At 39.6% G+C, this 24,422-nt stretch overlaps 1 protein-coding gene across 3 annotated transcripts in view; it reads right to left on the bottom strand.

Moving 5' to 3' along the window:
* The window catches only part of LOC143340636 (insulin-like growth factor 2 mRNA-binding protein 2), an 88,359-nt gene that overhangs the window by 35,539 nt on the left and 28,398 nt on the right, over window positions 1–24,422 (bottom strand). The window contains exon 1 of one of the 3 annotated variants that reach the window (XM_076762824.1): window positions 12,964–14,102. The exons of the other annotated variants lie outside the window; for them this stretch is intronic. The gene's annotated coding sequence lies outside the window, so the exon portion shown is untranslated. Of the gene's footprint in view, window positions 1–12,963; window positions 14,103–24,422 lie in introns of those variants that run through there. 3 annotated transcript variants of the gene reach the window in all.

The following is a 24,422-nucleotide window of genomic DNA, read 5'->3' as shown; positions in this document are numbered from 1 at the left end:
AGCGTGTAAACGCGCGCGCCGGACCACCCGACTATTATCGTTCCGTCTGTATTCGCGGAGCGCCGCAAAAGACCGCTGTTCCGCGAACCGCGTCGCGAGAGAATGCGCTGCGCGAGGAAAAACGCGCGCGGCACGGTTGTCTCCGTCGCGCGTATCGTGGGAATCGGACGAGTTCGACGAACCAGCTGCGACAGACCGCGGCGCACAAACCGAAATCGTAGTTCCGATTTTCGCCGCAACTGCGATGACACCAAAGTATAGGAGACTTTAAGAGAAGGATGTTTATATGTTTGATAAGTTAGTAATTGTAGTATTATTGTACGGTGCAGAATGGATACATAAAATGGTGTTTTGGGGGTCCTGTGGATTAGATGGAAAAGAAAGGATAGGACTTCGTTGCAAAGGCATCCTGGCAGATCCTGCCTTAGACGCCGAGATATTGAGAATCGGTTGAGGATCATATATGCAGACGGAAGGTCGGTCGAGTGCTTGCAAGAGAAACGATCCCTCTGGCGGCGAGTATGGGAAGCGATGGACTTCACAGTGTCTTGGGCTCGAAAGAAGCATACGCCTAGTTATACGGAGTGCCTAGTGGTGTTTCCGCCAAACTGCGAGAACTTAATTGAGAGGCCAAAGGAAGACAGAAATGTGATATAAAGTTTTTGAATAAACGCTTCATTTTAGAATTAGATTAAGTTCTTGCAACTTGGCGAGGTAAGAATTAATAATATCGACCAGGGGTAAAAGCGATGCTTTTGAGGCATTTGAAGGTAACCTGAGACAGGTAAATTGACATCAAAAAAGCATCTTGAGGGAAGAAGAAACTTCTACCAAAGTGTACAGCCAACTAAAATTAAGGGGTTGAATGGCACCAAGAAGGGTGAAAATGAGAAAGAGCAAGAAGTACAAGGGAAACAGCAATATATCAAAATTAGAGATTCTTATTAAGTTAGGACCAAGGCTAATATATTTTAATAAGGTGGGTGTAGGTTATAGCCAACCATTTATCGCAAGGACCAGATCTCTAGTGGAACAGATATTGCTATGATCGATACACGTTGTTTTTGTTAATTATCCGAATAAAATTGTGCCCAATTCTGTTAGTAAAGAATTGTGTCGCTTTGTTGGGTGTTGCATACGTCTATGCGCGCGAAACGTTCGACGGTTTGATGTGATTTGGCCGAGAAACCGCCGCCGCCGCGCGCTACTGGAGAAAATCTCACGATGTCACCGACCGCGATTCCAAATGCAACGGTCGACGGTGGGCGTATTGGAAATTGTGACTCAGCTCTCGGGGTTATTAACGGCTCGCGATGCCCGCGTACCTACGTTCATTGAGAGAGCTGCGTGGCACACCTTGGACTATTCGCGTGGAACGCCTATTGCTCAGAGGCGAGCAAAATTTTATTCGAACGTGTAATAAATAACGCACAGCAATTATCTTTGGGGTTTATTCGATCGAACAATTACATTTTTATATAGATCATTTGTCGACAATGTTATTTTATTGATTCTGAGAGACATCTCATATATGAATGTAGTTCATTCAAACAGGTGCTTTTAAACAGAAATACAAAAATACGTTAAACTTAAATTGAAGCACAAAAGGAAAAATATTATAAACACATACAGAAGAGTATTGTTTAATCCCGAGAAAGGACCTAAATATTAGGCTGAAACGCCGAATAAACATTGAAAAATGATAGTTTTTACTGCTGCAAGTATCAATTTTCAGTTTCATGAATTCCATTATATAAAGTATAAGTGCACGAATACACGTGTTTATTCTAGTCGAAGCAAACATTATATATTTGGGACAAACTAGTTCGTCTAGAATAATCATGTGCCAAAGTTTCTCAATAAACACGCACCATCCAAACTATTAAATTCACAATGTCTAAATAAACGATCGATTTATCTTGAACCAGATATTAAAAATATATCTATAAAAAGGACTGAATTTTCTAGGAACGTTTCTTTACAAGATAAACCCATAGCAATTATTGATAACGATTACGATACTATTTGCTGATCTGTTTGTTTAATTTCCTTAGCGTAAAACGGAATTACTTGTAACCTGTTATTTATATTTAACGTACTTAAACAGCTGTGTATCTTGTCCTCAAGTTCTAGAGTTAACTAAACTCTACACTCCAGCTGTAACGTTAAGGAAACATTCTATATATTAAGACCCATCGAACAACATATGGCAAATCCAGCTGTATAAATCGTACGTGTGAGAATGTTGGCGCTCACTGCGATAAGTTACACTTTTTTTATAGTGGGTTGTTATCCTCTTTCAAGCGTGATCTATGTGACACGATGCATATTTATTAATTTGCCGATCGTGAGTCATTTCGCGCATATACACGCTTACCACAGTATTTCCTTTCAAGCTGTCACAGGTTCAAGACCGACCTCGACTTTGTATACACTGAGAATAAGAGTAAAACAGTGAGATCGTGTAAGATGCATTTAAGTCTAGTGGGTATATCTCTACAACAACTACAAAGTCAGTAATGCATCTACAACTTCTATCGCTTGCTAATAATTTTAATAAAATGGTATGAAGACTTGGATTTTGACTACGATTTATAATGACATAATAATCTTGGGATGTCTCTGACTGACTAGTTTATTTTGAGGAAGTGTGACAAGGAAGCAGACAATTACGACAATCTGAGCGACGGTTCAGTAGATGAATCTTATGTTGCTCACTTGTGGTACAAGTTACGTATGCAGACTCTTCGTCGTCCCCCATTTTTCTTCTAGAATAACCCACTACCATTCTATAAATCCAAGAGAAGAAGTTGTGGTATCTAATTCTAAAATATAGATTGTCACACATTTATTCGCTAGCAAGGTTTTGACTGAACTAAATACAGATCATACGAACGTGTTCGATTATGCACATTCGATCACGTTCGATTCGGTCAAAACATACCGAGAATGCAATGAGTCACAGCCAAAATCGTATATCAGAAAATATTTCGTCTCGAATTTCACAAAACGATCGCTTCGTTAAAAAGTTATAGAAACATTTCCGGCCACACAGTACATTTTCGGTAAAGAATTTTTTTCTCGAGAGTACGTAGGATTTCGGGGGTATGTATATTCACCAAAAATGATTGTAATTGACCCCCACAAACGAAAATAATTTTTCCAGAACCATTTGAAATTTTTTTTTTTCGCCGAAAAATTTCACACCTACTCGAATTTTTTTCTCGAAAGTGAATAGGATTTTGGGGGCATGTCTAATGACCAAAAATGATTGTAATTGACCCCCGCAACTGAAAATAATTTTTCTGGGACGATTTGAAATTTTTTGTTTTCGCCGAATAATTTAGGCACCTACCCCTGTCGATTTTTCTTAAAAACTCGTTTTTCACTTTTAGTAATTTTGTTTGACGTCCTATAGAAAAGTTGTTTCATACTTTTTTGTAGGTACCCATGAGCTCTACTTCAGAAAAAAGTTTCATTGAAATATATTCACTATTGCAGGAGTTATGGCTGTTTGAAAATTGGACCATTTTTATGAGGTTTTTCTCATTTTGCGGGGTCAAGAATCAACTTTTCGAATATTTTTGCAATTTGTACATATTCTCCATCAAAATACGCGTAGTTTGCTTTTTTAAACATTAAAATCGTCCAATCCGTTCAGGAGTTATGACGTTTTAAAGATTCGCATGAAAATTCGGGGAACCATTTCCGGCCTCAAATTAGATTTTCGGTAAGGAATTTTTTTCTCGAAAATGGATAGGATTTCGGGGGCATGTCTATTAACCAAAAATTATTCTAATTGACCCCCCTAGCTAAAAATAATTTTTTTAGAACGATTTGAAATTTTTCAATTTTCAGGGTAACAGACAGTTATGGTCAGACATTATATTTTCAATAATTAATTTTTTTCTCGGAAGTGCGTAGGAATTCGGGGGTATGTATAATGACCAAAAATGATTGTAATTGACCCCCGGAACCAAAAATAATTTTTCCATGAATGACTTGAAATTTTTTAATTTAATTTTGTTAATAACTTTTTAACGAAGCCTCAATCAAGAAATTGATAATCTTGATTTTCGTCTTATTTTGGCCTCTAGAATCTACCATTAAAATTTTAATATACCCTGTATACCCATCGAACTCGTTTTACCAAATAATCCCTAAACGAAACGAAACATATGTTAATACGTGGTGTACGATTTTGGTTGTGTCCAAAATATAATATTTCCATATTAATATTTGCCTATAACGTACGATATAAATTGGCCTTAAGTCGATATTAAGAAGTTTCGCGCGAAACAGGACTAATGCTTCCGCGAAACACGTACGAATCCCGTGTGTGTTGCACAATTGGCACAGAAAACAGCGTCGAACGGCCGCGAGAGTAGAACGGATCGGAACGGGACAAGAATTAAACAAAAACGAATCGACTCGTTCGAGTATTATGCGGCAGAATTTCAATTGACTTTGTCCTGGTTAATGCCGGAATCCCTATTCCGGCGCACGGAGCTCACCATTATGGCGACGGCCTCGATATACAAACTGCTAAACGGTCATTTTATTTTTAACTCTACATCCAGTTCCCCGCGCGCGCGGCTGCTCGCTGAAACAAAAGGTGGCGTTTATTCGAAGTCAATAATATCGAGTTGTCGCCCGAAGCAGAAGGATTCGAGTGCATTCGCATTTGCAAGTTGCCCGCGAGGCCTAACCTCGTTGCGTTAGAACTTTCGAACACCTGTCGAGCACGAACGCCAATCAGCGGGGATCGTCCGCCAGCATCGTCTTTCTCAAATATTTACAATTTTCTTTAATTACGATTCCCACACTCCGCGAGAACTTGTCATTTCTACCCGTCGCGCGTTCTTATCTGGATTAACGCTCGCGTATCTGCACCGTAAACATCGTACAACTACGGAGAATGTTCACGTGCCTCGCTGCTGCGTGCATCGTCGTCGCGATATAGGGTTACTGGGTATCTAGACTCTTTTTAAATTTAACGTTTCTTTCGATTAACTTGCCATTCCTTGTATACATAAATAGATTTTAATAATCAACTCGAATTCCAATGTTTCTATCGATAAGTCTCTGATCCACGATCCAAGTTGGATGATACACCGATCTACGAGAGAATGTAATTTTTGGAAATGTAGGTTTCGTGGGAACGCTTCTCCGACATCGATCAATGGGCGTTTTTTTTTTTTTTGTTTCGACGATCCGGAGGGAAATTACACGCGGCGCAAAGAAAAATGAAAAAAGTTGCATCGCAGGATCTCGAAACGAGCAATTTGTCGGTGGAAAATCGACGTTTCGTTTTTCACTGGATTATTACGGTTACGGTTCTGTCAAGAGGGCACGATAAATTCTCCGCCCGAAGGAAACTCAAACTCGTCGCGCGCGCGGACCGTTATTTAGCGACATCGAGCGTAGACGGGAGGGGTGGATGGTGTGTATCGATATAAATCGTCGCGCGGGAGCATCGATTAAAATCGTATGCAATTACGGGTCGCTACCTTTCACCGACCGAACGTATCACACACGTGGCGCTTTTAACGGCGTCGACAACCTCGCCCGGGAACGCGACAACGATTTCCGGCCGGTTCGTGGAAGAAGAAGACGATAAAAAAAGGACAAAGAACGTCGTCGGGTAGGGAGAGAGTAGCCGGGAGAGGAGAGACGAGCAGAGAAGAGAAGACAGGAGAGAGAAGAGGAAGGTGCGGTGAGTCAACGCGCGGGAACGGCGACGAATCATCGTCAATTTCACCCGCGGAGCTATGCAGACCGGCGACCAGTGACGTAATCACACACCACGGAGGCACCATTGGCCCTTTTATCGTAACGTTGCCACCAGAACGATCTGCTTTTCTGCAATGCAAAAGAAGGAGGAGGAATAACGATCCGTGGGGGGATTTCCCACATACGCGAGTCCCTGCCACTTCCAGGTAGCCAGTGATAATTTCCTCTTTGCATATCCGGCGATGTTTTGCCCGCGTATGTCAATGTCTGCGTTTTCTTGGAAAAGACACCGACGCGGTTGGCACCCCTTGGCTATATCCTAGGTCTTTACGATCCGTCCTATCGATTCCGCGTCGAAGGAGAATTATCCTTTCGCGGCAATCGCGCGTTCAATTCGCGTACAGCGGGATAAGGAAGACGGAAGGTGAACGGAACACGAATGGAATCGGTGATCGAAAGATTCGTTTCTGACTAGACGATTTCCTAGCTCGACGGAATCGAGCGAATTTTTGAAATGGAAAACGATTCCATTTACTAGACATATCCGATGGAATTAAATTGAAATTATAAATGAATTGTCGATTATAAGAAAATCGATCGGAGCCCATTTGATCAAGCTTATTTAATATCGTGAGTTTGAAATCGGACGATTGAAAATTTTAAAAACAACCTTACCGACAGTTGCCAATATTTTACCAAATTATAATATGAAGATTAATAAGTATCATTCGAAGAAATTAACTTTCATATTGTTTTATTAAAAATGTTCTGTTTTGTTTTTGTAAATCGATTATCGGAAAATTCGGTTATCAGGAATGTTTCGTCTTCGTATAATATCCGATCTATTGCATATTGAGATAGTTTAATACAGTTTCATCGTCTCGTGGATGCGTTCAAGAGAACTTTCGTAGGGACCCCTAGAGCTGAATTAAATTGATATTTTGTTAACATAAAGTGTACAATAATGTTTCGACAAAACGTAGAAGTTCACGACAGAGCTCGTTGCGTTTTAACGAAACGATGGCGCGAATTTTGTTCTTGGAATCGACCTTTTTTTATCTCGAGACCAAGCACACGAGAACCATCTGACGATTCTAAAGGAAAGTGAATGCGATACCACCACCTGGTATCGTTTAAGAAGCGTTTCCGTCGATATTCCTTTTGCGTATCAATAAAACAATGCACCCATACGCAGCACCATAGATTTAATCATCATCATATCGAATTATTGACATGCCTCTACCCTAATGAAGAATGGAGAACGTATAGGCTATACTATAGTCGTTTTCATGGTATGAAAATAGACTTTTTCTTATAACAACCCTTAAAAAGTAAACTGAAACTTGTAACTGCGCATATAAAGTTTAAAATACTAAAAGTAAGTGGAATTACTGGTTCGTATGAAAAGGAACCATAACATATCGAAAACCTCAAAATAGAGGGTGGTCATTAATGATCTCGGATAAGAGCAAAATAGAATCCAACCTACGTGATAAAATGCAGGTTCGTAGCAATCAATCGTAATCCTACGTTCCTTTATGTGGGCGTGTTCCTTTCCACAAGTTGAAGACATGTAATTATGTCTACAACTTGACTTATTATAGATATTAAACGAAGCTCGTTACATGGTGCAAAATGATTCGATCGATCCTTTCGCTGCTTCGTGAAATTGTGAAATACGGACAAGAAAATGATTACTTGTTACAAATAGTGAATGTATTCAATTAAGAACACTAAAAATATTTCTCGTAATGTTAATCGAAAAAATTCTAAAGGACTTATGCGCGATGTTTTTATACGGGGACATCTAGATTTTGTTTTTATTTCACGTTTATTTGTTACTCGCGGAATAAAACGATGGAGATGAATAAAAACACCGCACGGCGAAGTATTATCAGCGTTTATTCCGCCGAACAATTATCGAGGTAATGCTTCAATTTGTTGTTTGAAATTTCTATTTACATAATAAAATTTGCCCGTATTTGGATATCCGTAGTAAAATCATGTCGGGCTCGCGTATCCATTCAGTTGCTTCAATAATTCTCAACGAAACGAAATAACCGATGGAAGAGAGACGCTAATACGGACACTAAAAGGCCGACAGTCAAGAAAGAGAAGAGGATTGTCACTGACGCACTCTCTGTCTCTTTTTCTCTGCCCCGTTCGGTCCAATGTATTCGAGAAGTTTATTCTAGGACGACGAAATTCACAATAACGATCCGAGAACCGCGGCCGCAGACGAGCTCGAGATATTTCTGCGCGACGAATTAGCAAGTTGGTCTCCGCGTCAACTTACATGTGCTGTTCGTCGTCGTGAAAGAGATGGGAAGAGGAGAGGAGCTCGATGCAAGCATGAAAATACGAAACAAACGGACGGCTGTGAAAGACCGACCAGCTAAGGAGAGAGGCGGAATGAAACGTAGACGTAAACGATGGCGATGGAAAAAAAAGAGGAAAACAGAAGGAAAACGAATTAACACCAGATACACAGTGTGTTCAGCCACCCTTGGGAAAAATTTTAATGGGAGATTCTAGAGACCAAAATAGGACTAATCAAGATTACCAATTTGTTGATGGAGGCTTCGTTAAAAAGCTATTAACGTTTGAAGTTCCGGCTGTAGAATGGCAAACTGCGAACTCGATTTTCGTCTTATTTCGGCTTCTAAAATCTCTCATTAAAAGTTTATATGCCAGATAATTGGACTGTATCTACATATGAAATGACAAAAACGAGGAATATAATCACAGATCTCTGGCCACGCATTATATTCGCGGTAAAGAATTTTTTTCTCAAAAGTGCGTAGGATTTCGGGGGTATATGTATTCACCAAAAATGATTGTAATTAACCCCCGCAACTGAAAATAATTTTTTTAGAACGATTCAACATTTTCTTTTTACAGGGTAACCAGACAGTCATGGTCAGCCATTGTATTTTCAGTAATGAATTTTTTTCTCGAAAGTGAGTAGAATTTCGGGGGTATGTCTATTCACTAAAAATGCTTGTAATTGACCCCTGCAATTAAAAATAATTTTTTTTAAACGATTCGAAATTTTTTAATTTTGTCGAATAATTTCAGCAGCTACCCAAATTTTTTTCTCGAAAGTGGGTAGAATTTCGGGGGTATGTCTATTCACTAAAAATGCTTGCAATTGACCTCCGCAACCAAAAATAATTTTTTCAGAATAATTTGAAATTTTTTAATTTAATTTTTTAATAACTTTTCAACGAAGCCTCGATCAGGAAATTGATATTCTCGATTGTCGTTTGATTTTGGCCTCTAGAATCTCCCATTAAAATTTTCCCAAGGGTGACTGAACACCCTGCATGCATACGTAAAAACTTTCCCTTAGTTATTCTGGTTATAGAGAAATATAATAAAACTCAGCTAAACATCAAACGCTGTCACTCCTATTGGATCGGGAGCAGTCGAATGCATTTGTTTTCATTGCATTACAGTCAGGAGACCAATTAAATCCCCGTTATAACTATTATTGGCGACACATCAATTATTTGGTAAAAGTGCGTAGAAAGACGCCAATAATAACGTTTAGATGCTTCTAAATGTATATAGTTATAGTTATTCTAATTTTATTCCACGAAAATTTAACCGTTCGATCGAACGAAGTCACATCTTCGCCCATCCCACGAGTAACACGAACTGGTTACAACCGACAAGAAAGCGAGAAGGAGCGTAGATCACAGAGATAATTATCAGAGGTGTATCATCGGTTTCGCTGAATCCTTGCTGGAATAAAATTGGCTTGCGAGCGCATACTGTTTGCCCCGTTCGCGAAATGACGCACGCGAGCACGATTGCACCGATTTTTCCCAAGTTTATGCTGAATCACTTGAAAGCGAGAACGACAAATGCGAAGGACGGCTCTCAGGCTCCTTCACAGGCAAGTCGGTGGTCCCTTGTCGATCCAACTCGACGACAGGTTTTCCTTGTCTTGCTTTATTCCTTGGTCGATTACGCTACGGCCGCACGGCGGCAAAGAATGTCCTTAGCGAGGGAACTATCGAACGGCTCAACGGTAATTGTAACTAATAATTCAACCGACCGGTCTCTCGCACAATGAATCACTCGCCACGAGCTCGAAGAACGTATCAAGTAATTTGTCGCTGATATTGCAACGTGTCGGTGCTGTTCAAAGTTTGCTCGTCCGCGATACACACGACACCCGCGACCCGTTTTCGGCTACCGAAATTTATAACCACGCCCTTCGTCCAGCAACAAGTGTCCCTTAAAATTATGCGCCGATAGTACGCGGGAAATGAGATGAGAGTTCGATGAAGACGATTACTGCGTAATTCGTTAGCATATAGACGCGTTTTGAACTACCTGTAACGTCTACTCGTTATATACATTTTCGATATTTCGTTTAATTTTATCGTCGATACGATTGCAATGTCAAGCCTTCACGACAACTTAATCACAATCGATAAAAACAACTCAATTTAATTACACGTAAAAAGAATTCTATGTTGAAGAATTTCAAGCTTGGAATATAACTTAAAAGCAATTTAATTACACGTAAAAGGAATGCTATATTGAAGAATTTCAGGCTTGGAATATAACTTAAAAGCAACTTAATTACACGTAAAAAGAATTCTATGTTGAAAAATTTCAGGCTTGGAATATAACTTAAAAGCAACTTAATTACACGTAAAAAGAATTCTATGTTGAATAATTTCAGGTTTGGAATATAACTTAAAAGCAATTTAATTAGACATAAAAAGAATTCTATGTTGAAAGATTTCAGGCGTGGAATGTAACGTAAAATCAAGTTAATTTAATTACACGTAAAAAGAATTCTATGTTGAAGAATTTCAGGCTTGGAATATAACTTAAAAGCAATTTAATTACACGTAAAAAGAATGCTATATTGAAGAATTTCAAGCTTGGAATATAACTTAAAAGCAATTTAATTACACGTAAAAAGAATGCTATATTGAAGAATTTCAGGCGTAGAATGTAACTGAAAAGCAACTTAATTTAATTACACGTAAAAAGAATTCTATGTTGAAGAATTTCAGGCGTGAAATGTAAGTTTTTTTTAAATGGTGGATGACTTTCAAAAAGTTTAGAAACCACTGATTCATGCGGTAAAAAGAAGAAACTTGCATTGGATCGGTACGACGAAAAGAAACGCGAATTACGACGAAAGCGTGTGGCGTTTTTTGCGTTTATATACAGGGCGTAAATAAACTATGGGCATACTCGGTGAAAGAAATGTAACGGGGTCATAAAAACTGTGGAGACGAAAGACGTTAGTGACCTTGAGTGTGGGATGGGGACGAATCAGAACTGATCTTTGTTGGGTGGCCCAGGCCACTTTAGGGGCCTGGGCACCCCAAGGGGGCATACATTGTGAGCAGCAAGCATTATCGAGGTGCAGCCAACGAGTCTACGAATCTTACACACCCAAGAGCGCAAATCAATTTGGTATTGTTCTTCTCGGGCATTGCACAGTAAATCTACGCTTCTTTTACGAATAATATTTTGTTTAACTAATAGTGAAAAGTATGTAGTTTCATATAAAATACCTGTTCCGGATTTCTATTAATTTTAAAACACATTTCTCATAAAAAAAAGACAAAGACAGTGTCATATTCTCATACGAAACCGTATAATTTGTCAAAAATAAGTTTTTCTTTTAGACAAATATACATATTTCATGGGAAACGTTCGCAATATACAAAAGAAGCAAAAATGTATAAATAAACTGTTTAAGAACTATCTCAAAGATATTAAACCTGCTAGTTTTTTAAAAGGCAAGAGTTCTTTGTGCACGTAACGACAATGTATCTCGAAAATTCATATTATTCATACGGACACCTGCTCTTGAAATGAGATAATAAGCTCCACAGCATGCGTAATTGTAATAGTTTAACGACACGCGTTTATTAATGGTTTCCAAGCTTTTTTGAGGACGCCCTCTCATCCCTCAAAAAGAAAGAATTTCCAATAATTATTATAAACCAATATATACACTACTCACGATTTCGAATTATTCTATTTTATTTAACCGAATAATGAAAAAGATTCGTGAGTTGTGAGTTGAATCTTTGTATCGTTTGGAAGTGAAATGCCTTGTTCGTTTACCAAAAACTGGACCCGCATAGTTCGCGCAGACTGAAGTACCCGGTTATCCGTTAGCTCGACGATTACGAAACTTGCAAAACTGACCTAAATCCCGGGTACGGGCGGTGATATCTTAGAGGCGTTAAGAACCGCCTGAAGATAGCGAAGAACGCTCAGTGGCGTCGATTCGCGATTTCATTTCGCATCGCCTCGCATCGGCGCGGGCAAAACCGTCGACGTGGTTTCCGGCTCGTTTCCAATTAAACAGCCTCCGAAATTATGCAACGCGAAAAAAATTGCGTAACGCGGAGAGGAATGCTCGGAGGAAAATTTTTACGCAACTTCGCATTCTACCGAAATACGATCTTGGGTTCGAACAAACACAGTATACTTCAGTCGTGACGATTACAGCGCTAGCGATGAAATCTCTAATTTGCTTATTCGTGACGAATCTTGCCTGATTTGAAAGTTATTTTAGTGTATTGTTTTCTGTTTATAGATTCAAGCACAATAAACTCTACTAATTGCTGTGAAAATTCTATATACAACGTACTATTATTAAATAACCTATATTTCTAGAATAAATTTCAAATATGTGCATGGTTTACACTATACGTCTATCTTGACATTCCCACTTTTGCTGTCATTCAACTATCGTATCGCTAACTAGAAGATTTTGTTAATTTTGCAGTAACAACTTTGCTGAAGAACTTAGATCAAAATGTCACGTAATAAAATACAACGGTCGTTCGAGACTTATTTGAATTCAAGTTCTTGTATGTTTATTTCTCTACAGGCGCTGGTATTGTGATCCTAACATTTTATCGAAGACCTCAACGCGGGGTCGATAAAGGTTATGTTTGTACTAGACTATACCGTTATTCTAAATTGAATCTATATTTTACGAAGCAATCGTTGGGACTCTGATTTTGAAAAAGAGACAGTACGAGCTCGAACGTTTGAAAGTTAGCAACGTCGCGAAACCGGGTATTATTTCTTGAATATTTTGTGTACTTACGAAAGCAACATCGACATTCAAATCCAATGAATACAATGAGACGCATAATGATCGAAGTATACATATCTGCAGCCCGTGTACATAGGGTAACAAAAACGGATGTAAACAAGTTGGTGAACACTTACACGTACAGCGGCGCTGTGAATTTGCAGATACGGTGAGGTTCGTCGTTGACTTATTGGTAGTCAGCCAATAGCATTGCCCCCGTTTGTTAGCGACGCAACAACGGCGCCTGTTGGCACCAGCATACCGAAAAACAACCGCACTGATTTTTCCTCTATTGTTTTCCAGGGGCTCGATTATCCTTCTCTCTCCTGTTTTTCATCGATATTTAACCTTACGTTCGTCACCTTTGATACCCCGCGACGCACAAAGTCACATAAAAACACACAACACGCGCGTACGGGCAAGGTTAAGTCCGAGAAATCAGGTTGGTGAACGTGTTCAAATAAGTACAGGAAACGGATTATCTTCGAGTCTTGTGTATCGAAGCACCGGTTGACAACGACGGTAAGAGACTTTCGAGTCCGAGAAATTGTTCTTGGCCTCGTCTCGTCTCGTATCGGCAAAATAACACGCGAGGTTCGCCGGACGATGGAGAACACACCGCTCGCACGGAAGCAATCTATCCGGTTCCAGGAATTCGGTCGAAACTGCGTAACTTTTACTATCGCGTTACCGTTACGAAAATTACAAACTGCGCAAGCGACATGTAAGAACGTTTATTACGTGGATACCAAGATCGATCGACGATATCCGGACGATCGAAAAGGATCTTTCCGTCGCCCTTTCACGAAGACCGAACGTGTACACAGATTAACCATCAACGGCGTGGTACAAGCGGATTTTATATGACGTAGAAAAAAACGATTGGCGTTTCACTCGCGTCCTGCCAGTGACACGCATGTGGAAGTGGAACGCACGGGAATTCTTTTCTATCGGCGACGCGTCGTTGAAAAAGCAAATAAGTCGCTAATTACAAACCGAAGTTCGTCAAACTCCACACCGTAACGTGTACGTGATTTCAGCGGTACCACGTGTCCGTGATACGACGGAACGAATATATATTTACAAAGCTCCTGGAAGCACTTCGCGGCAAGTCCCGTGAAACTTCGACGAGTCGTCTCCAGCGAACGAAGAAAACGTCGACGCGTGACCACGCCGAGAAATCGAGATAACGATAGAAATACGAAAATCACGAACGTTGCCCTTTACCGACAGCTATACCGAAAAAAATCATTCTTCCACGACACGCTGGCTCACGTCCCGCCGCGTACTGCAAATGCGAGAAGAGCCGGTCGACTCGAGCGCCACGCTCGATCAGCGCGGAAATCGAAGTTCCACGAAGATATACGGAGACTCCCGAACCGCGTTAAGGCGAGAGATTACAGTCCACGAATTCGTAACGTGGAGAGAGTACACGAAATTCGCTTCTTTTTTTCGCGATCATCGTCTCCATGATCACAACGAATCCACATTTTTAGAAGTTTCCTTGATAATCAATTCTAATTCTGCGTATTAGGCGGAACCAGTGTCTCTCAAACTTCAACCTTGCGCGAAATCCCGAAGGGAAATGACGAATCGTTCGAAGTAGAATCACATTATTATTTATATTATATTTTAAGTTGTTGCACGTGAAATGGCGGATTTATAAGTATATTAAATCATTGCAATTATGATGCAACAAATTTGTCGAATTTAAAAAAAGTATTTTTCTCTACGAGCATTTACGATACGTACTTCAGGCGAGTCGGCGATCAAAATCATCGAAGCACAGTTCCCTTTGACGGATCGGCCAATCGCTCGATCCAAATATACCGGTGGGCTTTTTTACAGTCAATTTAAACCCCTCGGTCACTCAAGAATCCCTTTTCATTTCTCCGTTCCATGGGAATCTCCATGTACTTGACGAGCATTTCTGTGAGAGCGGAATTTGAGAACATAATGATGGCGATTTCAAGACAAGCATTTCCAAGTAGGGAAGAAGGCAAATGAACACCGTAAAGGGTCGGTTCGTATCGATAACTCGTCGTTATCGAAGCTTCAAGGGGCGTAGCGTAATCGCGAATTTGAACGAATCCGGTGACAGTTGAAGCTAGAATTTGTCGAGTACTTAAAACATTCGAGTATCTCGAAATTCGAGTCGCAAAGGTTCGGTTTGTCGGACCTAGTAAAACACGATTCGGTTATCTATACTTTAATTCTATTAATAATCGAATGGTTTCGAAGTAAATTTATAAATTAATGGCGTTTTACGTATTATTAAGTTATAAAATAAATAAATTTATTGGTAGAGTCTGTAATAACTAAATACACGATCCGTTTGTGTTAACAAGTTAATTCAAAATGGAGCTTATAAAGCAACTACGCTTCTTCCCGTTCGAATATTCGAGTCAACTAAGCTCAGGTAGCTTTTTCCGAGTAACTCGAAGAGTTCTAGCATAAAACGCGCCGCAAATAATCGTAGACCACAGGCAGAACCGATCGAACGATACGAACCATCGCGTGCATCCGATTTTAATGGAGACAGCCAACGACTGAACGATAAGTTAAAACCAACTTGAATCGCGTGATACAATGTTCGCGCAACAGGGTATCCTGGTAATTCTCATCGACGCATCAGCATCTATTTTTACGTAACGTTTTTGTACGAAACTTGCGTTTAAAAAAAGTCCAAAAATATCCAGGCAACAGCCACAGAGGGGGTTGAGAAAACGGGAAGCGCGTTTCACACTGTTTCGTTTCTACATATTCGATGAAAACCAACAACACCCGGGCACCGCCGTATTCACGTATATTTCCTCTTGCTCTTATTTCTCCGCCTCTTTTTTTTAAATTGATTTCGCAAGTCGGCGGACCATTCAACATGAATTTTTCCTAATTGATCAATATCCCGGACTCTGTGGCTCGACCATGCGTACGGCTCCCTGACGAAGAAAGGGGAGAGAAACGTGGACAGAAAAACACGCGTTGCACGAACAATTTTGTTTGTACGAAAAAACGAACTCTCGCGAGCCCCGTGGATTCTACGGTCGGGGTGGGGGAGTTCTCTTGCAATTGATTTTCCCATTGTATCGAATTCTTTGCGAATCACGCGCGCGTACAGGGCGTTTCGCTAACCCTGTTACAAGACGTTTACGTCGCAAATAACACATTATTTCACCGCGATAACTTGCAAGATTACAGAGAACAATCTAATCTGTTAAGCGCCGAATTATTACTTGTGCAAGATTTTTATTATTGACCTGTCGAATTGTCCACGAAAACAAAACTATTTTTGGACAATTGGAAACTACACTTATTTTGTTATGAGAAAAATTACGACGTTACTATTTGGTTAAACCAACGAATACGTTGCAAACCCTATTTAACCGTACGTAGAATCGGGAATCCTGGCAATCAGATTTATTCTATCGGTAGAATAGCGTCAATTAACCCCTTAGCGTCAATCATGAAGCTACTCACTCGTCATCTCAAGTCTTATACAGGGTGTTCGGCCAACCCTGGGAAAAATTTTAATGGAGGATTCTAGAGGCCAAAATAAGACGAAAATCAAGAATACCAATTTGTTGATGGAGGCTTCGTTAAAAAGTTATTAACGTTTAAAGTTCCGCCCGTACTGAATTTTTTTTTCGAAAATGCGCAAGATTTCGGGGGTATGTCTATTCACCAAAAATGATTGCAACTGATCCCCGCAATCGGAAATAATTTTTCCAGAACGATTTGAAATTTTTGAATTTAATTGTTAATAACTATTTAACGAAGTCTCAGTCAAGAAATTGTTATTCTTGATTTTCGTCTTATTTTGGCCTCTAGAATCCCTCATTAAAATTTTTCCCAGGAGTGACCAAACACCCTGTATATTAAAATCAATACACTTTTACATTTACGAGGTATTCATAAAACAAATTTATTCTTTTTCGTGGCCATTTCTTATACGAACAAATCTAAATAAAATTAATAGTATACTTTCGACATTATTTATTCGACATTAAATCGTACGTCAAGGGGTTAACGTCTATCGCAATAAGATCCCTTCGTATCGCGAGATAGGGAACAAAAGGAGTGCGTGTAAATGTTTTGTAGCACGGTTCGTGGAGCAACCTGTATACGTACGCCTTGTCTCGTGAAAGGCGAGTGCCAACGAGCACCTTAGACGACGGACAACGGAGATTAATTAAATACGATGTCTCGTAGGCGAGAATTAACAATTTCGCCGGGAGTTCTTGTTAGAGAGCGTCGCGCGAGACTTTTGTAGCTGTCAATCGGCGCAAGAACTGTGAATGAAGATGAACGGGAGATAATTCCGTACGAAGGGCTGGCCGCTTCTGGCAACGGCGGTGCTGTGTTCCTTTTTGTGGCGGACACGAGCGTGCACGCCAGCGAGCGAGCGAGCACCGTCGCGTTCCGCGCGTGATATCGCGACATTAAAAATCAGCAGCAAAAAGAGAGAGAAAAATAAAATGAAAAAAAGAAAGAAAGAAAGAAAAAAAAAACAAAAACTGGCGCACCTTCTGATGCATCGGGGTGGTAACAGCTGTTGAAGCAGCTGCCACGTGGCCAGCAGACACCTATGATTGTCGGATCGTGTTCGAAATTTTTTCTCGGCCTGTTTACAATCGATACGCCTTTCCGCGTATTACCGGACGCGATTCCCTGCACCGAGAAACGGAATCGAGCTACGCCTCGCTTTCGCGGCTAATTAACATTTCTTAATCCGTCCGCGGCGGAATAATTTGAGTAGTTCCGAGACCCTGCGTGAGTAGAAAGGATAAACAAGAAACGGTTGTCAACGGAAATAACCATCGCGAAAACGGTCTTGCAAAATGGCGAAAGTAGCCATCGATAACACTGTGCTAGAAATGGTTATTTTACTGTTTTGAAAGTATATCTCCAGATTGATGAAATAGAGATTCCCAATGGGGATAAGGTTAAACAAGAAATGATTGTCAACGGAAATAAACATCGCGAAAACGGTCTTGCATAATGGCGAAAGTAGCCATCGATAACACTGTGCTAGAAATGGTTATTTTACTGTTTTGAAAGTATATCTCCAGATTGATGAAATAGAGATTCCCAATGGGAGGGTCAAAGTTTTCTTGCGGAAAAGTTTAGAGGTTTCTAAGATGCAAAACCACTGATAAGTTATCTTTTTTTACAGCATTCCAAATGACAGAAACATTTAAGGATTAAAACCACTGTATATAAGATAAGTTAATTTTAACATTATTTATTGACATATGATTGGCCCATTTTTTGTACAAAATTGAACTTTTTACTTCAAATGTTCGCCAATCATACAAAAATTAATGTTTCAAAAATCCCCTACGTATTTCTCCAGCTATACTCATGTAGATTAAGAGAAAAGTTTTTGTTTTTTTTCCAGATACAAATTTGCATCAGTTACAACACGCAAATTCAACACGCCTCGCGAGAATGGCTCCAGCGTCGTCATTTTGCACTACTTTTAAATAAATATTTTTTTTTAAACTTAACGACATGGTTAATAACATTCTTGAATATTATTATTCTCTTACTTTTTCATCCATCCAAAAAAAATCGCAAAAAAATGCTTTATTTCAGATTTTTACAGTGATCTTACCCCTTAACCCTTTAACGTACTATTTAATTTCAAATAATTCGTCGAACGTATACCATTTAATTTTGTTTAAATTCGTACAAAGAATGGTCACGAAAAAGAATAGATTTGTTTTATGAATACATACGAACGTATGTTGGCAACAATTATAATAACATATTGAAAAATCGTTTTTTCAAAAGTGTTTAACCCTTTGCCATACAATAACGAGTCTAACTCATGACAAGCTCTTGATGTTAAATTTCACAATCATGGGGCTATTCACTCGTTATCAAGACTTATATATTAAAATTAACACATTTTAACATTCACGAGGTATTCGTAAAATAAATCATAACAAAATTAAATAGTATACGTTTGAAAAATTACATTAAATCGTACGTTAAGGGGTTAATTGGAAAAACCCGTTAAACGTACGAACGGGAATCGTTGCGTTATATTTGTTGTTGTTTTTGGTTGATTACGATATCGTCGTGCGAGCATCATGCTCAGGACACCGCCGATTAATGGTAATTTCTCTTTATCGTCGTGCAAGCATGTCGGAGAGAAACGAGTATCTCTGCGAGCGAAACAGTATCAAGATTAGTATACGATGGGCATATACGAGTGTACGATAATGCGATAAGGAACAAACTGTTCGTGCGTATATACCCATCGCGTTATCCGACCGGCAGGTGAGTCGTGAAATCGGTTGGCGAAACCACGATTACTATTTTTTTTTCTTTCTTTTTTTTACCTGTCACAACGGCCCGCTTCCCATTGGCCTCGCAACGCGTTCGAAAGCGGCTTAGGATAATAAGGACATGGATAAGTAAGCCCGCCAAAAAAACCATACATTATTTAAACTTCTACGCTATATCTAATTGCTTCAAAACTTTTGAGTAATTATTTTGAACAGAGATTAAGTGCATTGAGTATCACAAGGATTAAGAAATTAATAGCAGAAACATTATTTTTAATCGGAATATATTACTTCCCCTATTTTTTTTAATTTATTCGATTCGCGAACGAAAAAGTCGCGGAATCGAGTCAGCGTACCATTATCGAGGAAAGGATCTGATCGACTCTAAAATCTAGAATTTTTTAAAGAAGTTCAAGGTTTCAACAGATTATTATTATCGAAACTAACGTTACGTATCTTTTATATATAATCATTTTTTTATATTTGAACTGTGGTACTATTTTCTTGTTACTGTAAAGAGTACATAACTCGTTTGCATTCCTTTTCTAATTCCTATCCAGTCCTGTTTGATATAAAAGCTCAGCTCAGTGATTAGTGATTAACCCTTTGCACTCCGAATTGTATTTGAATTTTGTTACCAGCAGTTCCCAACGTTTTCAAGTGTTTTATTTGAAATTTACTTTCACTAAAAAACAGGGCAATTTAAATAAGTAGAGGAACAAACGAATTAAATTAGATACCTGTTTTTTAAAACTATTGTTGTATTTTGTAATTTTCAAGTCTACGATATCTCTTTGGGTTGGGCTTGAAAAAATGTCGAACTCGACAAAGGAGTGCAAAGGTTTAAAACAATTTCATAATTACAAAAATTGTATTCTTTCTCCTGCGATTTGTTGCTTCGTTACGCGAGTTATGAATAACAGGAAGATGGATTTAAGGAACTAGTGGGGAACGACACCGCGAACGAAATCGAGGGAAAAAGTGACGAACATCAGAGAGGAACCACCGTAGCTTGAAACAGCTGGGTGTCTCGAATTCGCCGTTTCACGTACGGTTTACCAAAAACTCGTGCAAAGGAACGCGACTTCGTCAAGTGTCGTGTCTTCGCCACTCTCTGGGCTCCGTCCCTTTTTCTCCGTCGGGACATCCGAGAAAGAGAGGGAGGACATTTGGGGAAGAGCAGAGTCCCGCGACCAGATTTGAAAAGGTACCGTGCGTCGATCCTGTTAAACTTTTAGAGATGAGAAAACAATGGGGGTAAATGCTGTTTCGACAGGGGAGAAAAGAACCAGGGTGCGTTAATCTCTCTCTCGTAACCGGCGCCCCTGCTCCTTTTCGTCCCCGACGTTTCTTCGTGCTACGACCGTCTCTGTTGCATGGCGAGAGAGAGAGAGAGGGGGCGAAGGGTCTGACATCCGACAATAGGCATCGAGGAAGTCGAAGTCGGGGATCTACGCGGAGAGCAAAGAAGGACGGCATAACCGTGAGCTGAAAGGAGACGGAATCGCGTGCTTTCGCGTTGCAGAGCGAAAGAGAGAGACATCCGCCGCGCTGTGGAAAGGCAGCGTCGGTCCTAAGCCCAATTAGCAATTTAAGGCAATAAGCGGGCGCGCACTCCCTTGGTTACGTTCCTGCGTTCGGTATACTCGACATTATTTCGGAAGGGAGACGATTCTACCGCCCCCGCAGCCCCGCGCAACCCCACGGCGGGTCCTCTTCCTTCTCCACCTCCACCTTTGCATCGGTGAATCGCATAAACATCGCGGACGCACCAAGCGTGGGTAGACAAATGCGAAGTGCATATATTCGGGACGGGGGTTTGTAACCGGGACCCGTTCGTTCTTTTTCGGAAGTGCTCATACCACGCTCGCCCAGACGCTCTTAAATATTGAACTAACCCTCTACGGTCGAAATTTCTTGCCGCTTCTAGACAAATTGATGCGCCGAAACCTCGCGTATAGGGACGAAAACCACGAATTATGGAAATTTAACGCTTCGAATAATTAGCACCCAGAAATAAACGACCGCCGCGGGAGATACGAAAGATCGGTTCGCACGGGGGTCTTTTTATCGAACCTGAATTCCGGTATAGATTACTCGATTAGCGGGCTTCGATCGATTTAGATATCGTGCGCGAGGATTAAAAATTAGAGAAGGGAGTTAATAATTGGAATAACAGATTTCTCGTATGACATTATTAAAACGTGATTTTTTAAATTATAAAAACGACTCTGTGAAATACGTCTATCGCTATACTGCATGTTTTTTTTTTTATTGCTCTTATTCAAATGTCTGTCGTTCGTTTATGTCAGCGTGTCTCCAACGAATGTATCTTTTAATAATATTTAATGTTACATAATTATGAACAAAAAGAAACAATAATAGCGATAATAAAGTATTACGTAACGAAGGATATATCTATATCGCTGCTCAGTGACGTTGTTTTTATATTAGAAGATTATAGCAACGATGAATTTTAATATACAAAATATATACAACAAATACAAGACAAAATATGTAAATATTCATGTTGTAAAGAAAAGTAAAAACATTAATTTTTGATAGTCTATGTATCGTTTAATTATGTCTCTGATGGAACGAATGTAGGGTCTGATTTGACCCTGACACCAAAAATGGCTGAAATCATCGATATCGAGAAGATTAAGCCTAATGTCTTAATAGGGGTTTAAGTAAGCAATTTCTCGTACAACAATTAGTACAATTATCGTTGATATAGCTGGCCAATAATTGCAAAATGTGATTGTACAATGTTATAAGAAAATTATCGTTGCGTTTCGATGAACGACTTATTGTACGATATTGTAAATCATTACGTGGATGGCTCCTGAAAGCCTCGTATCTCGCAATGTCGATCGCTCGCGGTAGAAATTCATTGAACAAAATCATCTGCGCGCTAGTTCTGTCGATCACTCGAATTGAATTGATCAAATATGCCTAGACATGGAATTTTACAGCACTCGATGCTTTGTCTGTCCAAGTAACAACAGTCCACCAAGAGTGTAAGGGACGTAAAAGTATGTATTTTGCCTGTGCATTGCTCGTATTCTTTCACCGGAATACATAGTTTCACTTATCTGAACTCACTGCTAGACCCGTTAGTCTTATCCCATCTCTCTACCCCATTTTTATCTAAAATTTCTAATCTCTGCAACGCTTGTCATTTCTCTACAAGTCCCAATTATCGAAATATTTGTTTATTTTATAATTAAATTCTCGACAAACAAATCGACCGATCGAATCGTATTTCCCAACATTCACTTAATAAATTAAAATAAAATTGTTTACTATTTAATCGCACTCTTAATCACGAAGATTATATTTTTATCATTATTGTTTTTAATAATATTGTGTTTCGTATCGTGAAAAGTATTATGGTAGAGGGGGAAACATTTAAAAATTTTTAAATTATTATTTTTAATCAATAAATATGTTCATAAAATTTGTTTACATTTTTAAAAAATTTAATAATGTATCTTTTTTCAATTTAAACTAAAAAAATTGTGTAAAACATAAAAATACTTTAGAGTAACCGCTTCAGAATGACTTCCGACTGCACGGAGGTTAACTTCGACACGCGTCGGGATGAATTTCAATGCGCGGAGAAAAAGATGGTCCTGCTCTTTTAACAAGTCTCTATTGGCTTTACGTTTAATCGCTGTATATACGGGGAGAACAGCGACCAGACGAACGCGAAATGCATTCTTAACTCGCCCTACCACGTCCCCTCGCCCCCTCCTCCTCTCCTTAGCGTTCTTTCCCTACACCGTACAATGGTAGGTTCGCCGAGCGGATGAGCGAAGGAATGGTACACGCGGAGGGTGATAAATAAGAGAGAATGAGAGTTTATGGCGATGCTACCCTAACGCCAGTAGACTTCTTCCTTCACCGGCATTCGCGAATTATGCGTCATGGCGATGTGAATGCATTCAAATTGACACGATACCGGAAGGAAGACAGAATTGCGACGACGAATCCCTAACGTCACGGGGCAAGACAAATTTACGAAAGCGGCTCGCAGCGAGATTCTTTTCACGATGCGCGGAGGATTCACAGCGGCGTTTACCAACCCCTCTCGTGCTCGATAAAATCACGAAATTCGGTCGAAACAATAACTACCTTCGTAATAAATAGTCCTGAAAATGCTTTCGAGATTTTTAATCTCTTGATGCTCGAATAAAATTCGAATCAACGTTTTTTAAACTAATGCTCTGTTACTGCTTTCACCCCTAATAATTTTCATTTTGTTGGAGCTGAATGTTGTTTTTCTTTCGAGTCAAAAAATCCTCGCAAGAATAAAACCACAAACAGATCACAGTGTTTCCTTAAAAGATGTTTGTCTGCAAACCTTACAGCAGGTATATCCCCAACCAATTCTGGGGACGCTCGAAGCGACCCTCCGCCTACGCGCGATAGGCGTTTGATGTTCAAAAGCGATACGGCTCTGGATAAGACGAGTCATCTACTAATGAACATTTAAATTTTTATATCTCTCATTATATCGCCGTGACAGTACTATCAACGGATTGACGAGGGTTAGTCGATGAAAACAAGCTCAAACACGACCTCGTTCTAACTATTTTCGGTTATGCGTATCAGGTGCACCGTGTATAAGATTCTGTCGGGCAAGTATGCGAATAAGGTCGTGTTTGGACTCATTTTCATCGGGGCAATCTCGCCAATCTATCGATAATGCATATAATGAAAAATTTTACACTTTAAATTTTCATAAATATTAAAGAAGTTGAATTTTTATTTATAAAACATTCAAGATAAAAATTTTGTTTGTTTTCATCGCCGATTCAAAGAACACGAAGAACATTTTTCGAGGTTGATAACGATGAACTAAACAAGTGAACTCGACATTTTACAAGAACGTGCACACCACTGCCAAAACATGGCCCCTTTTTATTGCCCAGGAATGAAACAGAGGTGCCGGGCGATACGATTTTTAGGGTAACGGCGTTTTATGGTTTCCGTCAAGAAATTTCATCCCCGTTGCAGCCTTATCGGGCATTACTCCGCTGGTTTCTGGGAGGTCTGCCAACCTGACACGGAATTTACGTCTATCGTACAAATGTTATGACACCGCCTCAAATAACAGTCGAGTAACTATGCGACACGAAGGTAACGTTCAATGTGCTTACGTTATTTATGCAACTAACAAGAAACACAAGGTAAATATCCTCCTCCAATTTTCTTTGATTTCACACATCTACTCTTGAAGATTCAACCTGTAGTAAGATATATTTTGAAATACACTTGTATAACATTTTATTGAAATA

Source organism: Colletes latitarsis, chromosome 3 (assembly GCF_051014445.1).
Source record: "Colletes latitarsis isolate SP2378_abdomen chromosome 3, iyColLati1, whole genome shotgun sequence".
NCBI classification, from domain to species: Eukaryota; Metazoa; Arthropoda; class Insecta; order Hymenoptera; family Colletidae; genus Colletes; species Colletes latitarsis.
This window is presented reverse-complemented; position numbering and strand designations above follow the sequence as displayed.